Here is a 6000-nt window from a genome sequence, read left to right on the forward strand (position 1 = left end):
TGGCCTGCAGGCAGGGTTCAGCTCTCCTCAGCAAGGATGATTAGCAGGTCTGGACTTATCCTGGAGGAATGGAGCTGGCAGCAGGGGAGGTTCAGGAGCCTCTAGAGAAGTTCAACCCCACTTCAGGGTGATGGGTCCTAGGTATGAGCCTAGCTCCAGGGTCTCTCAGTGGGCCCTGGCCTTATGGATTACCAGAGTGCTATTTAATAAAGGAATATAGTTAGTTAGCTGGGCACCAGTAGCTCATGCCTGTAATCCTAGCTACTGAGAACTAAGATCATGATTCAAAAACAGCCTTGGCAGAAAAGTCTGAAACTTTGCTCTCCAATTAACTACCAAAAAGCCACAAAGTAGATCTATGGCTCAAGTGATAGGAGCACAGAAGCTCAGGGACAGGATCAAGGCCCTGAATTTAAGCCCTAGGACCAGTCCCCAAAATAAAACAAAACTGAAACACAAAGTTACTCTTGTTGACTTTAAGAGTACTGTGCTATGGCTGGCAATTCTAGGTGCTAGTAGGACTCTCATTCCAGAAACCTATAAGGAAACTAGGGTTCTGTGGTGCTTGAACTTGTTTAAGATCCCCACCATGAGCTAGATTACCATTGGCCTTCCTGGAATTGTGCCCAAGGCTATCTAATTATTGGGCATGTACAGCCTTTTAATTTAACTTTCATTCCCTTGGAAGTGAGCTATGGCTAAAGTGGTAGAGCATCAGCCTAGAGAGAAAAGGTTATGAGATAGCACACAGACCCAGACTTCAAGCTCCAGCACTGGCACAAATAAACACACTCTCTTTTCCACCTATATAAGCCATGGAGAGACTGGTGTTGGAGTGAATGCAGTTGTGCTCTTTTGCTTACTAATTGGTGGGTCTTTCTGTACTTTATGGTGCCAGCTGTGGCTTGAAATCATAGCCTGGGTACTATAAACTGAGCTTTATTGCTCAGTTCTACCACTTGAGCTATCCTCTAATTCTAGGTTTTTAGGTGGCTCATTGGAGATAAGAGTCTCTCATGAACTTTCCTGCCCAGACTGGTTTGAACCATGATATTCAGATCTCGGCCTCTCCTGAATAGCTAGGATAACAGATGTCGGCCACCAGCATCTGGCTTAGCTGGCTAAAATGCTAACCGCCTGGAGGCAGCCCCAGAGACTTGGATTTAGTTAGTCAGGTTGGGGCTGGCACTATGCTCTGTGTCTATGTGTCTACACGTACTTGTGCAGTTGCCTAAACACAGGACCTCATATTCTATTTTGTTGTTGTTTATGCTGGGGCTTGAACTCAGGGCTAGGGAAATATCCATGAGAGTCTTTTTCTCAAGGCTACCACTGAGCCACAGCTCTATTTCCAGCTTTTTCTGAGTAATTTACTGAAGATAGAATTTCATGGAGTTTTGTGCCCAGGCTGGCTTTGAACTGTGATCCTTAGCAACCTGAGTAGCAGCAGCAAGGATTACAGGTATGAGCCAACAGCACCCAGCTCATATTTGTAAAGAAGGATGAGGTAGTGATGATCTTTTATCTTAAAGCTTGCCTTTGGGCATAAATAGGTTTTGTGTACTACTTGTTGTTGTTATTTTTGTTGTCATGTCAGAGGTGGGGATGGACCTCAGGAAATTGTACTTGTCAGGATAGGCTTCTCCTAGAGCTAAATCTCCAGCCCCACCTCATATTTTTGATTGTTTTTTCCCCTCACAATTGGTGCTCTACAAGATAAGCCCCATCTCTATTTCTGTTTTATGTTTTTGATTTTTTTTCTTGTTAATTGGAGGTAAGAGTTTCAGACTTGCCTGCCCAGGCTGGCTTTGAACTGCAATCCTCTCATCTCAACCTCAGGAAGTAGAATGGTGGGTTTCCAGAGGCTGGGAAAAGGCATGGATGGGTACTGCTAATTAATAGGTACCCAATTTCAGTTTGGGGTACTGAGAAAGTTCTAGAAGTTGATATCAGTGAGGTTGCTTGAAATGTGACTGTACTTAAAGCCACTGAAGTGTATACTTATACTTGGTTCGTATAGCATGTTTTATGCTATACTTATTTTTCACACAATGAGAGAATAATTAACATTGCAGCCAGAGAGGGGCTGGACAAGAAAGGTTGGCAGGCGGTGAGGCCCTTGTAAAGTTCACTCGTTCAGTTTCTCACCACCAAATATCTGTTGTTGGACCATTTGTGCTGGACCTGTGCCAAGTTGGAACAAAGGCAGTGGGTGGTTGCTTGGAACTGGTCCTCTATTACTTGAGCCAAACTTGTATTTCTGGCTTTTTTCAGGTTAATTGGAGATAAATCTCTCAGATTTAGCTGCCTAGGCTGGCTTTGAACTTAATATACTATCTTAAACTCATGAGTGGAACCTTTTTTGTTGTTTTTGGTTATCAGGCTTTAACTCAGTGCCTGGGCACTGACCCTGAGCTCTTCTGCTTAAGGCTAGTTCTCTACCACTTCGATCCACTGCACTACTTTTGGTTTTCTGGTGATTAATTAGAGATGAGAGTCTCACAGACTTTGCTGCTCATTAGCTTTGAACCTCAATCCTCCGATCTCAGCCTCCTGAGTAGTTAGGATTACAGGCAGGAGCCCCTGCACCTTGCTAGAGACCTGCTCTTCTATGAGGGAAGGGGCTCTGATGATCTCCATTTCACAGATGTAGAAACAGAGGCAAAAAAATTAAAATGACTTGTCTATGATGTCACAAGTTAGTAAATGCCAGAGCTCGGGCTTTTATCTTTTAGCTTTCCAATTGCAAAGCTCACCCTCAAATAATACTCCATTTTTGTGTGGACTTTGTCATCCCATCATATTCCTGTACCAAGGAATCAACAACACCCACAGGTGTGATTAAGAACATGGCTCTGTCTGGTGAGCAGAGTGCCTGGGTTTGAGTCTCATGTTCACTATTGAATTTGGATTGTTTGTATGACCAAGATTCAAGTTTTGTGATCTGTCTCTGGCCAATCATTTGTTCTGTGTTCCAGTGGCCAGGTCTGTAAGACTAGGATAATTTATTACCAAGTTCACCCATTGAAGTCAACTTCATATTTCATTTGAGTGAAGATGGCAACCTTGGGCTGAGTGTCTCATTCAGTTTCTTTCTATACATTTTTAGCATGGTGGGAAGGAGAAGGGAGATAAGGGTGGAGGAAGAAGAACCAAGAGGAAGAGGTAGAGGTGGAAGTTGGCCAGGTATCAGTGTCTGGAGCCTGTAATCCTAGTTACTCAGGTGGCTAACATCTGAAGATGATAGTTCAAACCAGCCAGTACAGGAAAGTCTGTAAAAATTTTTGTTGTTGTTGTTGGTCGTGGGGCTTGAACTCTGTGCTTGGGTGCTGTCCCTGCACTCTTCAGCTCAAGGCTGAGTGCTCTACCGCTTGAGCCACAAACGCCACTTCCGGTTTTCTAGTGGCTTATTGGAGATAAGAATCTCAAGGACTTTCCTACCTGGGCTGGCTTTGAACCATGATCCTCAGATCTCAGCCTCCTGAGTAGCTAGAATTACAGGCATGAGCCACCAACCCCCCGCCAAGATTTCTATCTCAAACTACTCAGAAAGACTGGAAGTGAAACTGTGGCTCAAGTGGTAAAGCACTAGCCTTTTTTTGTGTGTGGGGGGGTCTGGTCCTGGGGCCTGGGCGCTGTCCCTCAGCTCTTCAGCTCAAGGCTAGCACTCTACCACTTGGGTCACAGCGCCACTTCCGGCTTTTTTCTTTTTTGCTTATGTGGTGCTGAGGAATCGAACCCAGGGCCTCATGCATGCAAGGCAAGTGCTGTACCACTGAACAACCTTCCCAGCCTCAAAGAACTAGCCTGGATTGAACACAAAAAGGCTCACGGACAGGGCTCAGGCTCTGAGTTCAAGCCCCAAGACTAGCGAAAAAATAAAACAAGAGACAGAAGTAGAAAAGATAGGGTTTTGTGTTAGTAATATAGTTTGTTGTTGCTGCGACAAAATACTTGACAGAAATAACCTAAGGGAAAAAGGATTTATTTTGCTTCATGTCACAGATTTCAGGCAATCTTGGAAAAGCAGAACAACTCATGGTAGCCAGGGATTTAGGGGAAGGGGTAAGAGTGGGAAAGAGAATGCCTGCACTGCAGTATTCTCTCCCCCACCCCACTTTAATTTCATATGGAAAGCCTGCCTATGGAATGATGAGACCTATATGCAGGAGAGATTTCTAGTTCAGTTAATCTGATAACCAGCCCCCCCCACACACACACAAAGGTGTGCTTTACTCATCAGCTGGATGCATCTAAACCAATCGATCTCAATTAAGTTCATCCTCAAGTTTTAACCATCACAGATGTCAACTTCATTTGCCTCCAGATTTACCTTACTTGTTCTCTCACAACTCACCTATAATTTGTCATTGTTGGGTTTGTTTTGCTTTGTTTTGTCGGTTATGGGGCTTGAACTCTGGGCCTGGGTTCTGTCCCTGAACTCTTCAGCTTAAGGCTAGCACTCTACCACCTGAGCCACAGTGCCAATTCGAGTTTTCTGAGTGGTTTATTGGAGATAGGAGTCTCACAGACTTTCCTGCCTGGGCTGGCTTTGAACTATGATCTCAGATCTCAGCCTCTTGAGTAGCTAGGATTACAGGCATGAGCCAGCAGCACCCAGCTTCATTGTTGTTTTTTTTTAAGCATTCTTAAACTATTGTGTGTGCGTATATGTATGCACCTGCATGCATGTGTACACATGCTGTTACTGTGGCTGGAACTCAGCCTCTGTGAGTTCTCCCTTACCTTTTGTATTCAAGATAAGGCTGATGCTACCACTTGAGCCATGCCTCCATTTCGGTTTTTTTAGGCCAGGCTCAAGTGGCTCACACTGTAATCCTAGCTACTCAAAAGGCTTGATATCTGATGTTGAGGTTCAAAGCCAGCCAGAGCAGGGCTCTTTTTTTTTTTTTTTAATTTAATTTAATTTTATTTGTGAACATACTGTACAGAGGAGTTACAGTTACATGGGCAGGATAATGCGTACATTTCTTACCAAGCATTGCAGCCTCCTCCTTTGTTTACCCTTCACATCCCTTCCCAGCCTCCCCCCTCCCCCCCTAATCCCAATCCTTCTCCTTCCCCCCCTTCCCCCCCCTTTCCTCCCACCCCCCCCCCCCCGCACCAACGTTGTAAAGCACCTTTTGGACATGACAACTTGTACTTCTTATTGTTGCAACAGGTCCACCTGTATCCTTAAACAACTGGTTTTTCCCCATCTCCTCCACAAGTTATACTGACATCAAATATAGTGAAAGCAGGGGTTATACTGTGGGGGAGGGACATACAAAGCAATAAAGAGATAATCTTATAAATGTGTTAGAAACACATGCATGAAAGAAAAAAACATTAAAATACACATCTAAGGGTTCATTTTCCTGACATCACATTATCTGACCTTTTCCGCTTGACTCATACATATACTAGATATTACAAATAAGGGAAACCATGGGACCTACGTTTCTTTGGGCCTGGCTTACTTCACTTAATATAATTTTTTCCAACTTTTTCCATTTCCTAACAAATGGGGAAATGTCATTCTTTCTGATGGAGGCATAGAATTCCATTGTGTATATATACCACATTTTCTTGATCCATTCATCTACTGAGGGGCATCTGGGTTGGTTCCATATCTTAGCTATGGTAAATAATGCTGCAATAAACATAGTTGTGCTGATAGCTTTAGTGTGGTCTTGTTTGTAAATATTTGGGTAAATGCCCAAAAGTGGGATTGCTGGGTCATAGGGGAGCTCTATGTGAAGTCTTTTGAGGAACCTCCATACTGCTTTCCAAAGTGGTTGAACAAGTTTACATTCCCACCAACAATGAAGTAAGGTTCCTTTCTGTCCACATCCCCTCCAGCATCTGTTGTTGTTAGAGTTCTTGATTTTTGCTGTTCTAACTGGAGTGAGGTGATATCTCAATGTTGTTTTGATTTGCATTTCTTTTATGGCTAGGGATGTTGAACATTTCTTCATGTGTCTATTGGCCATCCTTCTT

The sequence above is a fragment of the Dipodomys spectabilis genome, unplaced genomic scaffold (genome assembly GCF_019054845.1).
Source record: "Dipodomys spectabilis isolate Male_0828 unplaced genomic scaffold, ASM1905484v1 ptg000308l, whole genome shotgun sequence".
In the NCBI taxonomy this organism is placed as follows: Eukaryota; Metazoa; Chordata; class Mammalia; order Rodentia; family Heteromyidae; genus Dipodomys; species Dipodomys spectabilis.